The sequence below is a fragment of the Anomaloglossus baeobatrachus genome, chromosome 11 (assembly GCF_048569485.1).
Source record: "Anomaloglossus baeobatrachus isolate aAnoBae1 chromosome 11, aAnoBae1.hap1, whole genome shotgun sequence".
In the NCBI taxonomy this organism is placed as follows: domain Eukaryota; kingdom Metazoa; phylum Chordata; class Amphibia; order Anura; family Aromobatidae; genus Anomaloglossus; species Anomaloglossus baeobatrachus.
Window position 1 is genome coordinate 74517804 of NC_134363.1, and position 16979 is coordinate 74534782.

Here is a 16979-nt window from a genome sequence, read left to right on the forward strand (position 1 = left end):
TCCCATGCTGTTATGAGACCGGAGCATGGGACCCGGAAGTTGCCGCCCTGCCATTGCACTGTATGAAACCGGCCTCCCGATCCGCCGCTGCCCTCCGCCGCGATCTGCCACCCGCACCCCCACCCCTCGTATCTGCTGCCCGCATCCTCACCCCCACACCTCCCGATCCGCCTCTGCCCTCCGTCACGATCTGCCACCCGCACCCCCACCCCTCGTATCTGCTGCCCGCACACTCACTCCCACACCTCTCGATCCGCCGCCGCCCTCCGCCGCGATCAGCCACCCGCACCCCCACCCCTCGTATCTGCTGCCCGCACACTCACCCCCACACCTCCCAATCCGCCGCCGCCACTGCCCTTCGCCGCGATCTGCCACCCGCACCCCCATCCCTCGTATCTGCTGCCCGCACACTCACTCCCACACCTCCCGATCTGCCGCCGCCCTCCGCCGCGATCTGCCACCCGTACCCCCACCCCTCGTATCTGCTGCCCGCACACTCACCCCCACACCTCCCGATCCGCCGCTGCCCTCCGCCGCGATCTGCCACCCGCCGCGATCTGCCACCCGCACCCCCACCCCTCGTATCTGCTGCCCGCACACTCACCCCCACACCTCCCGATCCGCCGCCGCTGCCCTCCGCCACGATCTGCCACCCGCACCCGCACCCCTTGTATCTGCTGCCCGCACACTCACCCCCACACCTCCCGATCCGCCGCCGCTGCCCTCCACCGCGATAAGCCACCCGCACCCCCACCCCTCGTATCTGCTGCCCGCACACTCACCCCCACACCTCCCGATCCACCGCCGCCGCCCTCCATCTGCCACAGTGCCACCGGTCCCCCCGATCTGCTGCCCGGCCCCTTTCCCTCGTGATCGGCTGCTCGTCCCCTCACCGCCGTGATGTGCGCTCCCTCCCCTGTCACCGCCGTGATGTGCGCTCCCTCCCCTGTCACCGCCGTGATGTGCGCTCCCTCCCCTGTCACCGCCGTGATGTGCGCTCCCTCCCGTCACCGCCGTGATGTGCGCTCCCTCCCCTGTCACCGCCGTGATGTGCGCTCCCTCCCCTGTCACCGCCGTGATGTGCGCTCCCTCCCCTGTCACCGCCGTGATGTGCGCTCCCTCCCCTGTCACCGCCGTGATGTGCGCTCCCTCCCCTGTCACCGCCGTGATGTGTGCTCCCTCCCCTGTCACCGCCGTGATGTACGCTCCCTCCCCTGTCACCCCCGTGATGTGCGCTCCCTCCCCTGTCCCCCCGTGATGTGCGCTCACTCCCCTGTCACCCCGTGATCTGTGCTCCCTCACCTGTCACCCCGTGATCTGTGCTCCCTCACCTGTCACCCCGTGATCTGTGCTCCCTCACCTGTCACCCCGTGATCTGTGCTCCCTCACCTGTCACCCCGTGATCTGTGCTCCCTCACCTGTCACCCCCGTGATCTGCTGTCCGCTCTCCCTCACCTCTCACCCTCGTGATCTGTTCTCTGCTCACCTGTCTCCTCCGTGATCTGCACTGCACTCTCTCCCCCACCTCTCACCCTCCCCGATCTGCTGCCTTCTTCATCTCCTGTGATCCAGCTGCCTAGATCCATCCTGTAGGGTAACTAGCCCCAATCTCACCTCCCACTCTCCTTCCCACCCACCCGCCTATCCCCCCAATACTCTGCCGCTCCTGCATCCACTGCGCCCTCTCCCATCCGCCCCCACCCTATCCCAGCCGCCGTCTCACAATCACAGATGCTCCCTTTATATGCCGCTGCCCCCCCATCTGCTGCCGCCCCATCTGCCGCCCCCCCCCCCATCTGCCGCTGTTTTTTTTTCTATGCCATGGGGGTCTAGTTTCCAAAATGGGGTCACATGTGGGGAAGCTCCACTTTTTCGGCACCTCAGGGGGTCTCCAAACAGCATGGAATACGCTAATTATCCCAGACAATTTTGCGCTTGAAACGTCAAATGACGCTCTTTGCCTTCCGAGCCCTGCTGTGCGCCCAAACATTTGATTTCCACCACATATGAGGTGTCTGTGTACTCAGGAGAAATTGCACAATACATTTTATGGTGCAATTTTTCCTGATACCCTTGTGAATAAAAAAGCTACCTGGTTGAAGTAACAATTTTGTGGTAAAACATTTTTTTTTTATTTTCACGGCTCAACTCTATTAACTTTTGTGAAGTCCCCAGAGGCTCAAAGTGCTCAATAAACATCTAGATAAATTCCATGAGGGGTCTAGTTTCCAAAATGGGGTCACATGTGGGGGAGCTCCACTGGTACGGCACCTCAGGGGGTCTCCAAACGCAACATGGAATACGCTAATTATCCCAGACAATTTTGCGTTTGAAACGTCAAATGACGCTCCTTGCCTTCCGAGCCCTGCTGTGCGCCTAAGCATTTAATTTCCACCACATATGAGGTGTCTGTGTGCTCAGGAGAAATTGCACAATACATTTTATGGTGCAATTTTTCCTGATACCCTTGTGAAAAAAAAGCTACCTGGTTGAAGTAACAATTTTGTGGTAACATTTTTTTTTTTTATTTTCACAGCTCAACTCTATTAACTTTTGTGAAGCCCCCAGAGGCTCAAAGTGCTCAATAAACATCTAGATAAATTCCATGAGGGGTCTAGTTTCCAAAATGGGGTCACATGTGGGGGAGCTCCACTGTTTCGGCACCTCAGGGGCTCTCCAAACGCAACATGGTGCGGCTAACGATTCCAGCTAATTTTCTGTTCAAAAAAGTCAAATAGCGCTCCTTCCCTTCCGAGTCCTGCCGTGCGCCCAAACAGTGGTTTTTCGCCACATATGAGGTATCTGCGTGTTCAGTAGAAATTGCCCAACAAATTTTGGGGGTTCATTTAATCCTGCTACCCTTGTGAATATGCAATATTTGAGGCTAAATTAACATTTTTGTTGCAAAAAGTAAAATGTTCATTTTTTCCTTCCACATTGCTTTAGTTACTGTGAAGCACCTGAAGGGTTAATAACCTTCTTGAATGTGGTTTTGAGTAGCCTGAGGGGTGCCGTTTTTGGAATGGTGTCACTTTTGGGTGTTTTGTGTCATGTAGACCTTTCAAAATCGCTTCAAATGTGATGTGGTCCCTAAAAAATGTGGCTTTGTAAATTTTGTTGTAAAAATGAGAAATTGCTCATAAACTTTGAACCCCTATAACTTCCTTAAATTTTTTTTCCCAAAATTGTTCTGATGTAAAGTAGACATGTGGGAAATGTTATTTATTAATTATTTTGTGTCATATGTCTCGTTGGTTTTAGAGCATAAAAATTCAAAGTTTGAAAATTACAAAATTTTCAAAATTTTCGCGAAATTTCCGTTTTTTTTCACAAAGAAATGCAAAAAATATCGGCCTAAATCTACCACTAACATGAAGCCCAATATGTCACGAAAAAACATTCTCAGAATCACCAGGATCCGCTGAAGCGTTCCAGAGTTATAACCTCATAAAATTACACTGGTCAAAATTGCAAAAAATGGCCTGGTCTTTAGGGTCAAAATAGGCTTGGGGCTGAAGGGGTTAATGCGGGGCTATATTTAAAAATGAATTCCATTCTCTTGAATCACAGCAATGTGTACAACAAGATCTTTTTTGACCCCACACTATACGTTCTCAAAAAGAATTACAATCAATATTACAAGAAGGGATCACCATCAGAGCAAGTGATCAAAAATGATCAGAATTTTTATTTGCTGCCCATCCTATTACACCCATATACCATGCCCTACTGAAAATACATAAAAACATTCCCCTCCATTTAGACCGGTCCTTTCTGGGATCAGTGCTTTGGGGGAGCGGTTAGGAGTGTGGGGTGGATCATTATTTGTAGCTTCTGGTGATTTATGATCTGGCATACTTAAAGACACAAAATACATTATTATTGCACCTAATGATTTTTCTTAGCATATGGATTATGGCTGGCTAAGCTGCGACATGGTCGGTCTGTATCCTTCCATACCACACTATATTGTAATTACTAATTTGATATTTTTCCTACATAAATACAGCACATATAATAAACAAATACAAGAATTCAATTTTACAGCCACTTCCTTCGTTTTAACCCATCATTTTTTTTAGGGTTTTTTTTGGAATTTTATGTATAAAGGCAAGGAGCGAGAATGGAGGGTAAGTTTTCCCCCTCTTTAGGCAACATTGTAATGGTAGTATGTAAAGAGAAGTATCTGTTTAGCAAAAACAATTTTGTCCATTGCAGCATTGTGCGGTAAGGTCGTCTTATAGATGACTTGTTATTTATATGGAAGGGGGCCGCTTCCAGAATACATGACGTTATCATTCAAATACATGAATAACAATCCATTTGACCTCAAATTTTCTTAGATTTACCACAATAATACCATAAACCTTTTGGATATTACTTTAACAGAAAAAGAAACAAAAATCATTATATCCCCTTACAGATAAACAACTGATAGTAATTTGATTCAAATAGCACAATCTTGTCACCCTTCACATATAATCATTAACATTCCTGTAGGCAAACTGTCACATATGCTGGATGCGGGGAAGTACCAAACAAATGGCAAAAGGGAAGGGAAGCCCACTGTCTAGGGAAGAGGGAGATGGTGACCCATGATAAAACCTACCACTGATCCCTGGGGTTCCTTGCCAACCTAGACAGATTCCACACCCAAGCGTTAAGCTGGATACCTAACCCTAAGTATCCCTAGTGCTGGGCCCTAACTAGGTAACGGATGGGATGAGCTCTTCATCAACCCCACTAAACACTAAAGAAGACAACAAGGAGGACACACAGGGGGAAAAGTGCATGAACCATTTATCCACAGATGACTCAGGTAGAAGTTCAGCAAAGTTACAGCAACAAAATCACAGATGAGTGCAAGCCACCTGCTTGCATCCAAAGCTTGAATGAGCTGAATATCACCAGCACAAGTCCAGGGAAAATGAGAGTATTTAAACCCAAGGGGACATACAGATGATTAGCAGCTGAAGGGAAGAGGAGCTCCACTGGGTCTTAAAGGGAAAATGATGAAAACCCAGAAGAGGAGCTACCTAGTACACTGAATACTGAATACACTGAATACACCAAATTCTGTAACCTTCTATTACTGTACTGTATGTTACGTGTGACACACCCATGACTGGAACTGATAAAAACTAAACATAATTATTCTGATGACAATATTTACAAAGCGGATTCACAGAAAAATTTTCAACTCCACCATAGAGGGTGCACTGATTGGTCATTAAAACAAGCTAATAATATTGTTGCAGGTATAGACAGATCTACACTTTTATGTAACAAAAAGAAGAGAAGAAATGAAAACCAGACCTTCAATTCTATGATCACCTTCTCAACCCAATTGAGTCCTCAACTTAAGAACATTGTTGATATAATTAGAAAATACCTTCCCTATCTGATCCTGGATCCTAAATTTGCATTAATCACACAGAACAATAATATCAGATATGTCCCCAAAAAATCTCCCACATTGGGTTAATTATCTCCCAGCCACTTCATAACAAACAAAACAGTCGGTCAGCTGTACTTCGCTTTCCTTCAAAGGTTTTCACTAATGTGGGTCACACAAGGTGCACTTCTTGGAAACTGATTTGTGTCATACCACACAGGAAAGATCTATAACATAAAATCGTTTCTTAACTGCAACACCACGGGGAATATAAACTTTATAAATTAGATAATCTGCAAATTACAATATTTCGGATGCACGCGTGGCCCACTCAAAGAATTCATCCGCCGTCAAGGTAAATGCAATCAAATGTTTTGCAGTCTCCAAACACTTCCCCAGAACACACAACTGAGAGCTCGCTGTCTTTAAATTCATAGGCATTGAGAAAGTCCTTAAATCGAAAAGAGGAGGTGATCTGCAAAGGAAAATTCTCAACATAGAATCTTTCTGGATTTTCCAATTGGAAACTAGAGTCCCCCCAGGACTTCATATAAGAAAAGACCTAAAATTACAATACACTTTATATATTTCAATATAAAAAATTGGCTATTATTCTTGTCTATTAAATGTATATACAGTATATATATATATATATATATATATATATATAGATATATATTTTATATATATATATATATACATATATATATATATATATATATATATATCATAAATATGGGTTCTTGCTCCTGTGGTTAACTGTGGCAATTATTTCCTGTATTTTTAGTACTGAAACAGATGAATGGTTGTATTGTATGTACCTCTACAATATCCCAACTACTTTCAATACAACATAATACTAAATTTGACACTCACCCTTGAATGTGGAGGCAGTTTGTGACACTTCACAGCATCTGCTATTACGGGTTAATGACTGCACATTCAGTCTGTGCTGAATGATGTAAGAGCTGCGCTTTGCCTGTAGTTACGGGACAACTACAACCTGTTCAGCGATGTTTACTCCCTTTCCAAACAGACACAACATCAACCTATGCACTAGTAACCCCATAAGCAATAAATAAATACCTTTCTGCTTTTGAACAAGGTCATTCTTTGAATGACACAAGCCCGCTGATTTTTTAACAATACATTTCCGTAGCATCGGAATTTGATAAATCACATATTGTATAGTGCCTCAACCAATACTTTACAATTTGATAATTAATCCCTTTACTACTCGGCGATTTTCCATTTTTCGCTTTTGTTTTTTCCTCCCTGTCTTTCAAAGGCTATAACTTTTTTATTTTTCCATCAATATGAGGGTTTGTTTTTGTGGGACTAGTTGTACTTTTGAATGGCACAATTCATTCTGCCCCATAATGTGCTGGAAAACGAGAAAAAAACCCAAGTGCAGTGAAATTGCTATAAAAAGTACAATTTCACGATAGATTTTTTGTTTTTGTGTATTTAGAATGTTCACTATATGGTAAAACTGACCTGGCTATATGATTCCCCAGGACACTAGAAGTTTGCAGACACCAAATCTGTTTGACATGGTGAAATAGCACAAAGTAAAAAGGGGAAGGAGGATCAGCAAAATTCTTAAAATTGTAAATTCAATCTTTATTGAAGTAAAAAAAACATATTAACTCCTTCCCCCCCCCCCATCCCCCGGGCAATTTTCAATTTATTTCGTTTTTTGCTCCCCTTCTTCCAAGAGTCATAACTTTTTTATTTTTCCATCAATCTTGCCATACGAAGGCTTGTTTTTTGCAAGACAATCTGTTGTCAAGGTCGTTTCCCTATTTTTGGAGAATGGTGGCAGCTTGAGGACTAGAGCCCCTTGTATGTATCTGGGACTCTGCATTTAAATGTTTCATTTCCTTTGGTACTGAAGTACTTAAATGTCAGTTTTTCTGCCAGCAGCTCTCCTGCAGTTAGGGTAAGCTGCACCTGCATGGTAAACATCCCCCTTGGGTTTAAATAGCTAGGTCTCACAGCAAATTTTCCTGAATATACAAAGTTATTTGTATTCAGTGTAGGAGGAGAAAAAGGGGTTAAACCCGCGCAATCCGCCAAATAATATGTAGAGATGTTGATAGTTTAATCACTCTTTTATTCCATAGGTCTACGCGTTTCAAGGTGCAGGGACCTCTTCCTCAGGACCAGAAAATCAACATTCATTTTTTAGCACTATTATAAAGTTATTTGTATGAAAGCCGCCTTGGTGGAAGAGGCTGCAGTGAATTCTTCTGGAGTCGTATCCTATCCATTTTGGTTATTTATCCCATGTTTGTGTCTCCTACCCTCTTGTCTCTTTAGCGCAGCAGTGGGTCTAGTGTACCTCACCTGCCTCTCACTAGTCAGGGCACCTATATGGTTTTTCTTAGGGATCCATGGTGCTGCTTGGCAACAGTTGCAGAGACTGTATAGGGACTGGCTAGGAGAGTAGGACCACCTACAGGTGAGGTTAGGAGGTGCCCACCTACTCTCTCACTAGTCCCAGGGCTCATCGTTGTTATTGTGTCCCCGGTGTACTCCCTTGTCTGTGGTGTTTTTGAGGTTTGTTTTTCGTTATGCATCAGACCTCGGTTGGTGTGAACGCGCTTGCCACGCATGGTGTATGACGAGTTATAGTTTTAAATTAAACCATAGTTTTATCATTTAGTGTACTGGAAAATAGCGAAAAAATTCTAAGTGTGGAAAAATTGCAAGAAAAGTGCAATTGCACTATTGTTTTTGGAGTATTTTATTCATCGTGTTCACTACATGGAAAAACTGATCTATGTCCGTACAATGCCTCGGGTCGATACAAGTTCATCGATACCAAACATGTATAGGTTTACTTTTATCTAAGGTGTTAAAAAAAATTAATAACTTTGTCTACAAAAAGTGGCACACTGTTTGCGCTATTTTCCGTGACCCATAGCGTTCTCATTTTTTAGATTTTGTTAGATTGGGCATTTCTGAATGCGGCAATACCAAATATGTGTATTTTTTTATGTTTTTAACCTTTTAATGTTTAATGGGGCAAATGAGGGGTGATTTGAACTTTTAGGTTTTTTACTTTTTTCAAAAAAATTAAGACTATTTTTTTTTAATTTATTTTACTAGGCCCCCTAGGGTATTATAAGGATCAGCAGTCTGATCATTCTTTCTTTTCTGTTGATCAGAGCTGCCCATCTCTGATCATCAGAAATGCTGCTCTCCTGTTACAGCCGCTGCTCTGCCAGATGTAACCGGAACTACATCATGATAGCGACAGGAGTCATTACATGACCTGTTGCTACCATGGCAACCATTGGCTCCCCATGATCATGTCACAGGGCCTCCCTTGTAGGCAGAGAAAGGCGATTTCCCCACCATTTAAATTGCTCTGTCACAGTTTTACAGCTTGATCCAAGGGGTTAACAGGTGCAGGGGGGGCCACGGATCCACCTGCATCTGATAGCTGTACAGGTCTGCTGTTCAAATCAGCATCAGACATGTGCAGGGTACATCCTCGGTCATGAAGGGGTTAAAAAAAGGTGTCCATTCATTTTAATGTTAGTTTTACTTTTTTCCAAGCGGTGAGAAAAATTCAGAAGTTTGTCATAAAAAAGGAGCAGTGCTTTTTTCCACCATATTCTGACACCCGATGTTTCGGGATCTGCGAGTCAGTGACAGCTTAGTTTTTGCATCTTGAGCTGGTGTTTTTAATTATAACATTCTTGGATAAATGTGATGGTTTTTATCAATTGTTACTTCATTTTAATGCAATGTTGTGGTGACCAAAAAAAATGTAATTTTGGAGTTTGGAATTTTTTTTCTCACTTTTACCTATTAAATGAATTGATTTTATATTTTGATAGGTCAGCCATTTCTGAACTTGGCGAAAACAATATGATTATAATAATATAGTAATATACTTTAATTTTTTTTTTTTTTCATATTTTTTAAAACTTTTTTTTTACATTTTTATTGATTTTACTAGTCCTACACTGTTTGATCGCTTCTGCTGATCAGAGTGATGCTTCAGCTGCTCAGGAGAAATGCTATGTTCCTGTGAATGTCATCAGAAAGATATTACCCTGCAGCAACTTTGAATTTATCAGTTTCTGAAAAAAAAGGCATTCGAATTACACATACAGAGCTACATTTATTAACCCCTCAATGATATGTGACACATTTTTACCATAGCTCGCATGTGGGGTGTACAGAGGGGGCTCACTCTGTACCGAGCAGACGTTGGCTGTGTTTCAGTTATCATATTCTCTATCAATACTGAACAGAATAGGCGCAAATCACTGTTGTTTAAGCATTTAAATATCACTTAAATATCACTGTAAATCTCTGACAACTGCATTTAAATGGCCTCCTTCCACTGCGAGCAAACTGGCTACTATCATCCCACCAACTATGCAATCAGGGGAGCCAATGAGTTACCATGACCATCTTAGTCCCCCTATGAAACAGCCTCATATGTGCGAATACATCTGACTAGTGCTATCTGATATTTTATGCAATCCATTTTTTCTCAGCAGCTGTTATTCACTTAATATAATTTACAGGACCATTTACAGTGATCTATATTACAAGACGGTAAGGAATCAGTAAAAAACAGCCCTTACTATGACCACTTAACAGCCATTGAACAGGACAGAAGTTTGGGTCCCCATTGACTTATATGAAGTTTGGGGTCTATCTGTGGTAAAGTTTCGGTCAAGTCCGTGTTCCAAACAGAACTTTTAACTAAAGTTCCGTTGAACTCAGTGAACCCGAACTTCCATGGGTCCGCTCATCCCTACTCATATGTCTATTTTAATTTTTTTAAAAAAGCAATGGGTCTTAAAAAAATAATTGATGGAACTTAAATATTTTTCACAAAGCATAGTATACTGTTAATATGCAGACCGAGTGCGACGTAAAGTTTGTTTCCCCTACCTTTGTGTCTTTTTCCTGTCCTTTGGCTCCTTCGTGCTGCACGCACCTTTCTGGCTCTCCCGTTTGCTTCCAGAAATGCCCCACCTCTCTGAGTTTATCTGCTGTTTTCAGCCTGTAATTACATGCACTAATCTAATGATTAAATAACACATACCAATGCAGATGAAAATGTTTTCAACGCATATCAATTGGTCTGTATGAAAAATCACTTATCTACACTATAACATAGCCGGTAATCCGGCTGTATTCGGTTTATTGCAAATGTAAGGGCCCAGGGACAGAGGACCACAAATGTTCTATATGTCACAGTTGCTGTTCTGGCACAAGGGTGCAGGGGCCATATTCCCTGGGTGGTCTACAAGGCCCTGATGTTCCCTGCTATCCACCCCCACACAGTATCCATAGCTGATGGACAGTCCACAGACACAGTCTTGGGGATAACAGTTGCTTTAATACAGCAGGAACAAAGGAAAACAACACGGAATATACAGAATGTTTCACGGTCTTTTGTGGGTAGGCCACAGCAAATACAGCTTGGTGTTGAATGCTGAAGTGTAATTAGGGTTCTGTAGCTTTAAGAGCCCAATTTGTTTCAGATGTAATACTGGTATGCCTTTAGAAGCAGGTTCAGAGTCTCTTGAGCTTAGAGGGTAGACATAATAAGATTGTACAGACCTGGAGTCCTGGGGTTAATTTCACTGCTAGTTCAGACACGTGCAGTACATGTAAGCAAATGTAGAAAGTTGCCCAGCGCGCTACGGGGACTGGACGGCTGGTGCATGGACAATGGCATGAAAGCCACTAATATTGCAGTGGGGTAAGAGACCCTCAAACTTCCCCAATCTGCATGCAGTAGGGTCTTGTATATAATCAGTATGCCCTACTGTCTGAAGAGATGCACAATGTATATCTGGCCAGTGAGGATTCATGATAGGAATCCTTCAGCATATTGGCTGTAAAAGTCATGGTGAAATTCTAGGCCTCGGGCCTAGCAGGAGTCTTGTGATGAAGAGAAACTCCACATAATGTCTTCCCTCAGAGGAGACTCAGCCAGAACCAGCTCATTCCAGTTCTTTCCAGACAGAGGCTGGAGAATAGCTCCACCTATTGAGCCATGTGACCAAGAACTAGCCAATAGGATAACACCCAATGAACACTTCAGATTCTTACAGTTTTCACCAGTAGATGGTGCTAGAACACAACAAATGAAAAATGCTTTACTTATAAGATATAGCATAATATTACATGTAAGTGAATGTACTTAAAGAAACAGACACAATCTGGACCGGGCCACTACATACTCACCCTCTGAAGGTGAGCCGTCCTCGGCGATTGTGCGAGTGGAGGACTGCTAAGAAAGGAAGGAAATATATATTTAAAGCACAGTAACAATAAGGCAAGAATATGCAGCCAGATGGAAGAACAATAGGCAATGAACAAATGCAAAACATGAATGTGGTAGTGCCAATATGAGATAGAGTCTCTTTCCGCAATATACTATTGTCCATATGAAAGGCTCTGGAAAGGCACTTTAGTGGCAACAAACAGTCCATAAGTCCATGGCTGTATACAGAAAATTGTGCAAATAATAAACAAGGTGCTTGGTATTACCCAGGTGCAGAGGCTTAAACATTACTAAACTGACTATTCAGCTATTAGTCTCTGTAGCGGGCTGGAAGTGTTCCTTTTGTGCTTCGCTCTGAACGCCTCAACACTTGTTCTTCCTCTTGAGCAGGAAATATATTGTTTGCTGGATCAGGTGAAGTTGGCAGAGGAGCAACAACTGGAGCAGGAACCGAGATGGGGACATATTGATAGCATGGAAGGATAAATTGAGTGTTGTAGAGGGACTCTTCCACAGTAGGTTGTCTGGCTGGTGTTTCCATTGCAGGAATTGGTCTGTAGACCGGCATGACTTGTGGAGGAGGTGATGACATCACCAATAGATCCTCTTTGGTGCATAGCTTCATGCGGTTCCTGTGCACCATCTGTGGAGCCATTCCGGGTTTCTTCACTTCATAGACATCTGACTCAGGATATGGGATAGCTGTAACTGTGTATGGCTCTGTTTCCCAGAGGGAATCAAGGTTTCCTGTACGGTGGTACTTCTTTAGCCATACCTTGTCTCCAACTTGAAGTGGGGCAGCATTAGCTCTTTGATTGTAGCTCTCTTCTTGTTGACGGTGAGCTTCACCCATGCGGTAATCAACAATCTGTTGGGCTTCGTGTATTCTTCGCTGATGCTCTGAGACCCAATCAGTTTTTGGCAGGGGATTGATCACGTCAGGGACTTGGATTCCAAGAGAACGATCTTTTGGGAGCTGACCTTGTCTTCCAAACATCAGATAATATGGAGAATAGCCTGTAGAACAGTGGACAGTATTGTTGTAGATTTCCACTAACTCGTCAAGCAATTGAGGCCATTCAGCTTGTTTGGTAACAGATGCTGTTCGCAGCATATTGATGAAGGTCTGGTTGATTTTCTCGCAGAGGCCATTCCCTTCCGGATGATAGGCGGTTGTTCTCAGCTTTTTGCATTCATGGAATTGGCAGAGTTCGTGAAATAATTGTGACTCAAAGGCAGATCCACGATCTGTGAGAACTGCTTCAGGGCAACCGTAATGTCTCACATATTCATGGTAGAAGGTGATAGCTGTAGTCCGAGCTGTAAGGTCTTTTACTGGCACAACAGCAACCCACTTAGTATAGTGATCCACCATGGTTAAGGCATACGTGTAGCCTGAACGAGTTGGTGCTAGCTTCACATGATCAAGAGCGACTAGCTCGTTTGGTTTCTGAGAATGGATTGGATGAAGAGGAGTCTGGCATCTTTCTTACCGACTTTGGTGAGGTTGCAGGCTGGACATTCACTACACCAATTTTCTATGTCTGACCGCATCCCAATCCAATAGAAGCGTTGGCGTATGGTGGCTTCAGTTTTGTGCACGCCAAAGTGCCCAGACTGGTCATGGTAGCCATCAAGAACAATTCTGGCATCTCGGCGTGGGATTAGAATCTGATGTAGCCTTTCACCTGAAACCGGGTCTAGGCTATTGCGCAGGATCAAGCCCTTTTGAATGAAGAGTCTTTTGCGCTGTCTCCATAGACGATTAAGCTGAACATCAGGACATCTTCTGCGTCGTCTGACAGGTATTCTCCCAGTAGTCAAGTAATCATAGATCTCACCTAGGACTCATTTTGAAGAGTTTGCCATCTCGATGGATCTTGGAATAGGACAGGTTTCTGTTGAGGAACTTCAAAAGTTTGTGTAGCAGCAACAGCATTCTGTGTAGCAAACCTTTGATAGAAGGGAGGCATCTCAACATCTTCCCACAGATCTTCCTCAGGAGGCTCTTCTCCTTCGGGCAAACGGGATAACACATCGGCATTGATGTTGATCTTGCCACTGCGATAGTTAATATCAAAGCAAAAGTTCGCCAATCTTGAAGCCCATCTCTGTTCAAGAGCATCTAGCCGTGCAGTTTTAAGATGAGAGAGAGGATTATTGTCCGTGTAAATTGTGAAGGGTGTAGCAGCGAGGTAATCTTTGAACTTCTCGGTGACTGCCCACACGAGAGCTAGCAGCTCCAACTTGAATGAACTGTAATTGCTATCGTTTTTTTCTGCACCTTTCAAGCTTCGGCTGGCATATGCAATGACTCTCTCTTTGTCATCCTGGACTTGTGATAGTACCACTCCGAGACCTTGGTAGCTGGCATCCGTGTAGAGACGGAAAGGATGGCGGTAGTCAGGGTACGCCAGTATTGAAGGTGAAGTCAATAGACTTTTCAACATCTGAAAGGCAGTTTCTTGACGCTCAGACCAATTAATTGGAAGTCTTCTGTCATAATTTTCTCTAGGGCAACCCCGTAGCAGCTCTGTAAGAGGTTCTGCTATTTGCGCAAAATGAGGTATGAAGCAGTGATAGTAGCCCGCAAAACCTAGAAAACTTCTGACTTCTTTGACGTTTCTTGGGGTGTCCCAGTTGTTCACAGCTGAGATCTTTTCAGGATCAGGCTGGATACCTTCAGCACTTACAACATGATCAAGGTAGTTGACCTTCGGCTTGAGCAGATGGCACTTTGACGGTTTTAGTTTCAGTCCATGTTCAATGAGTACCTGGAATACTTCTGCAAGGTGGCATAGGTGATCTTCATAAGTGCGAGAGTATACGACAACATCATCAAGATATAACAGAACGCTCTGGAAGTTGAGGTGACCAAGACATCTTTCCATGAGTCGCTGAAATGTAGCAGGGGCGTTGCATAACCCAAACGGCATACCGTTAAACTCAAAGAGTCCCATTGCGGTGGTGAAAGCTGTCTTCTCTCTGTCCTCAGGAGCCACGGGTACTTGCCAGTAACCGCTGGTTAAGTCGAGAGTGGAGAAGTATGCAGCTGAGCCAAGAGCGGTGATGGATTCTTCAATCCGTGGGAGAGGATAGGCATCTTTGTGTGCAACGTTATTCAACTTCCGGTAGTCAACACAAAATCTAATGTTACCATCCTTCTTCTTCACCAGGACAATGGATGCAGCCCACGGGCTTTGACTTTCTCGGATGACTTCAGAATCCTTCATCTCCTTTAACAGCTTCTTTACTTGTTGATAGTTAGCAGGAGGTACTGGACAATCTCTTTCTTTGATAGGAGGATGATCACCTGTGTTGATCTTGTGCTGGATCAGAGTAGTTTTGCCGAAGTCAAGAGGGTGCTTGCTGAAAGCTTGGCTGTGTCGTGTAGCAAGTTTAGTTACACCATTGATGTATTCCATAGGAGTGTTAGCATCTCCAACATTAAGTTCATTCCACCAGAAGGTAGTGGGTGTATTAGAGCCTTTGGGAGTGGCTTTTAACGACTTTTGATGAGCAAGTGTCTCTTCATCTAGGATGTCTTCTGGATCAAGGCTATACAGTTGAGCAACTGAATTAAACTTGTATAGCTCGATGGGCGCATCACTTAGGTTGATTAGCCATACTGGTACTCTACCATTTGAGATAGTGACAATACTTCTGGCAGCTTTTACCAGGGGCTGTCCTTCAATCTGGATGGAGTCAAGAAGAGCTACATAGTCCTCATTGTCAATTCCTGGTCGAACTCGACACCAGACTAGAGTTTCGCTGTTGGCTGACAGGGTAACTGGTCGTGCGTCGGTGATACGCACACGGCAGATCTCACCTTAAAGGGGGCTCTACACGGTAGCGATATCGCTAGCAATTTGTAGTGATAGCGAGCGTGTAAGTACCCGTCCCCATCGCGCATGCGATTGTTTGTGATCACTGCCGTAGCGAACATTATCGCTACAGCAGCGTCACACATACTTACCTGGTCGGCGGTGTCGCTGTGACTGCCGAACAATCCCTCCTTAAAGGGGGAGGGACGTTCGGCAACACAGCGACGTCACCGCAACGTCACTAAGCGGCCGGCCAATCAAAGCAGAGGGGCGGAGATGAGCAGGACGTAACATCCCGCCCACCTCCTTCCTACCTCATTGTGGTCGGCGGCAGGTAAGGAGACGTTACTCGCTCCTGCGGTGTCACACATAGCGATGTGTGCTGCCGCAGGAGCGATGAACCACCTGGATAAACAACCCTTACCGATTTTTGAGTTTGGGACGACCTCTCCATGGTGAACGATTTTCACCATTTTTGAGGTCGCTTAAGGTCGCTGGTCACACGCTGCGATATTGTTAATGATGCCGGATGTGCGTCACTAACAACTTGACCCCGATGACAAAACATTAACGATATCGTAGCGTGTAAAGTCCCCTTTACTGTTGGCAAACTTCTGTTGGGCGCAGAGCACTTTGATAGTCCACTGAACAGCTTGCCTGTAAGGGGGAGAAGCAGAAGGGAGAGAAGCATGCAAGGCAGCGAGCAATTCAGTAAACACATGGCGAATGACATTCATGCCTAACACTACTGCTGTTGTATCTCCCTCAGCCTCAGTAACAATTACACCTTGACCTCGTAACTTGCGATCACCAATTTGGATTGTAGGTTCCCAGTAGCCTAGCTGGGAAATAGGTTGACCATTACTTGCAATTAAGTCTAACTTTGCTTTACCCACTGGATCCAGGAGATCAAAGTCCCAAATCTTTTCAAAGGCTTGTCGCTCAATTGTGGTGACTTGTGAACCACTGTCCACTAAAGCGTCTAAAGGTACACCATCGATCCATATGGTTATATACGGGCATTTGGAGATGAACCGGGAAATCCATTGTGATTGTCCCTTTGGGCCCTTGGATTCACCTCCCGAGGGGCCGCCCTTGGCCTCGGGGGTGGCCCGTTTAACTTATAACATTGATACTTGTAGTGTCCAAGACGCTTACAATAAGTACAGTACACACAATCACCAGATGGAGGCCTTCCAGGAGGGGGCCTATCAGGACTCGGCCTACTAGAACGTGGCTCTGGGGAAAATGTCCGGTTTACAGATGATTCACATGATGCAGGGGGTTGGCCTTTTAGCTCCTTTAAGGCTTGGTATACAGATTCAAGGACTTGGACATGTGCATCTGTGCAAGGAGGTGCATGACTGAGAGTAGGGGCTTGCACAGACTGTATGGCCTGCATAGGCGAAACAGGTGAAAGATGAGATACAGTAGAAATTCCAGCAGCAAGGTCTGAGGAACGAGGCACAAGAGCATAGCTGGTACAAGGTGA

The 16979-nt window shown here is 44.5% G+C and overlaps 1 protein-coding gene across 2 annotated transcripts in view; it reads right to left on the reverse strand.

Moving 5' to 3' along the window:
- Positions 1-16979, reverse strand: part of LOC142256868 (sulfotransferase 2B1-like) — a 120926-nt gene that overhangs the window by 85611 nt on the left and 18336 nt on the right. Inside the window, exon 1 of one of the 2 annotated variants that reach the window (XM_075328811.1) lies at positions 10319-10424. The exons of the other annotated variant lie outside the window; for it this stretch is intronic. The gene's annotated coding sequence lies outside the window, so the exon portion shown is untranslated. Of the gene's footprint in view, positions 1-10318; positions 10425-16979 lie in introns of those variants that run through there. 2 annotated transcript variants of the gene reach the window in all.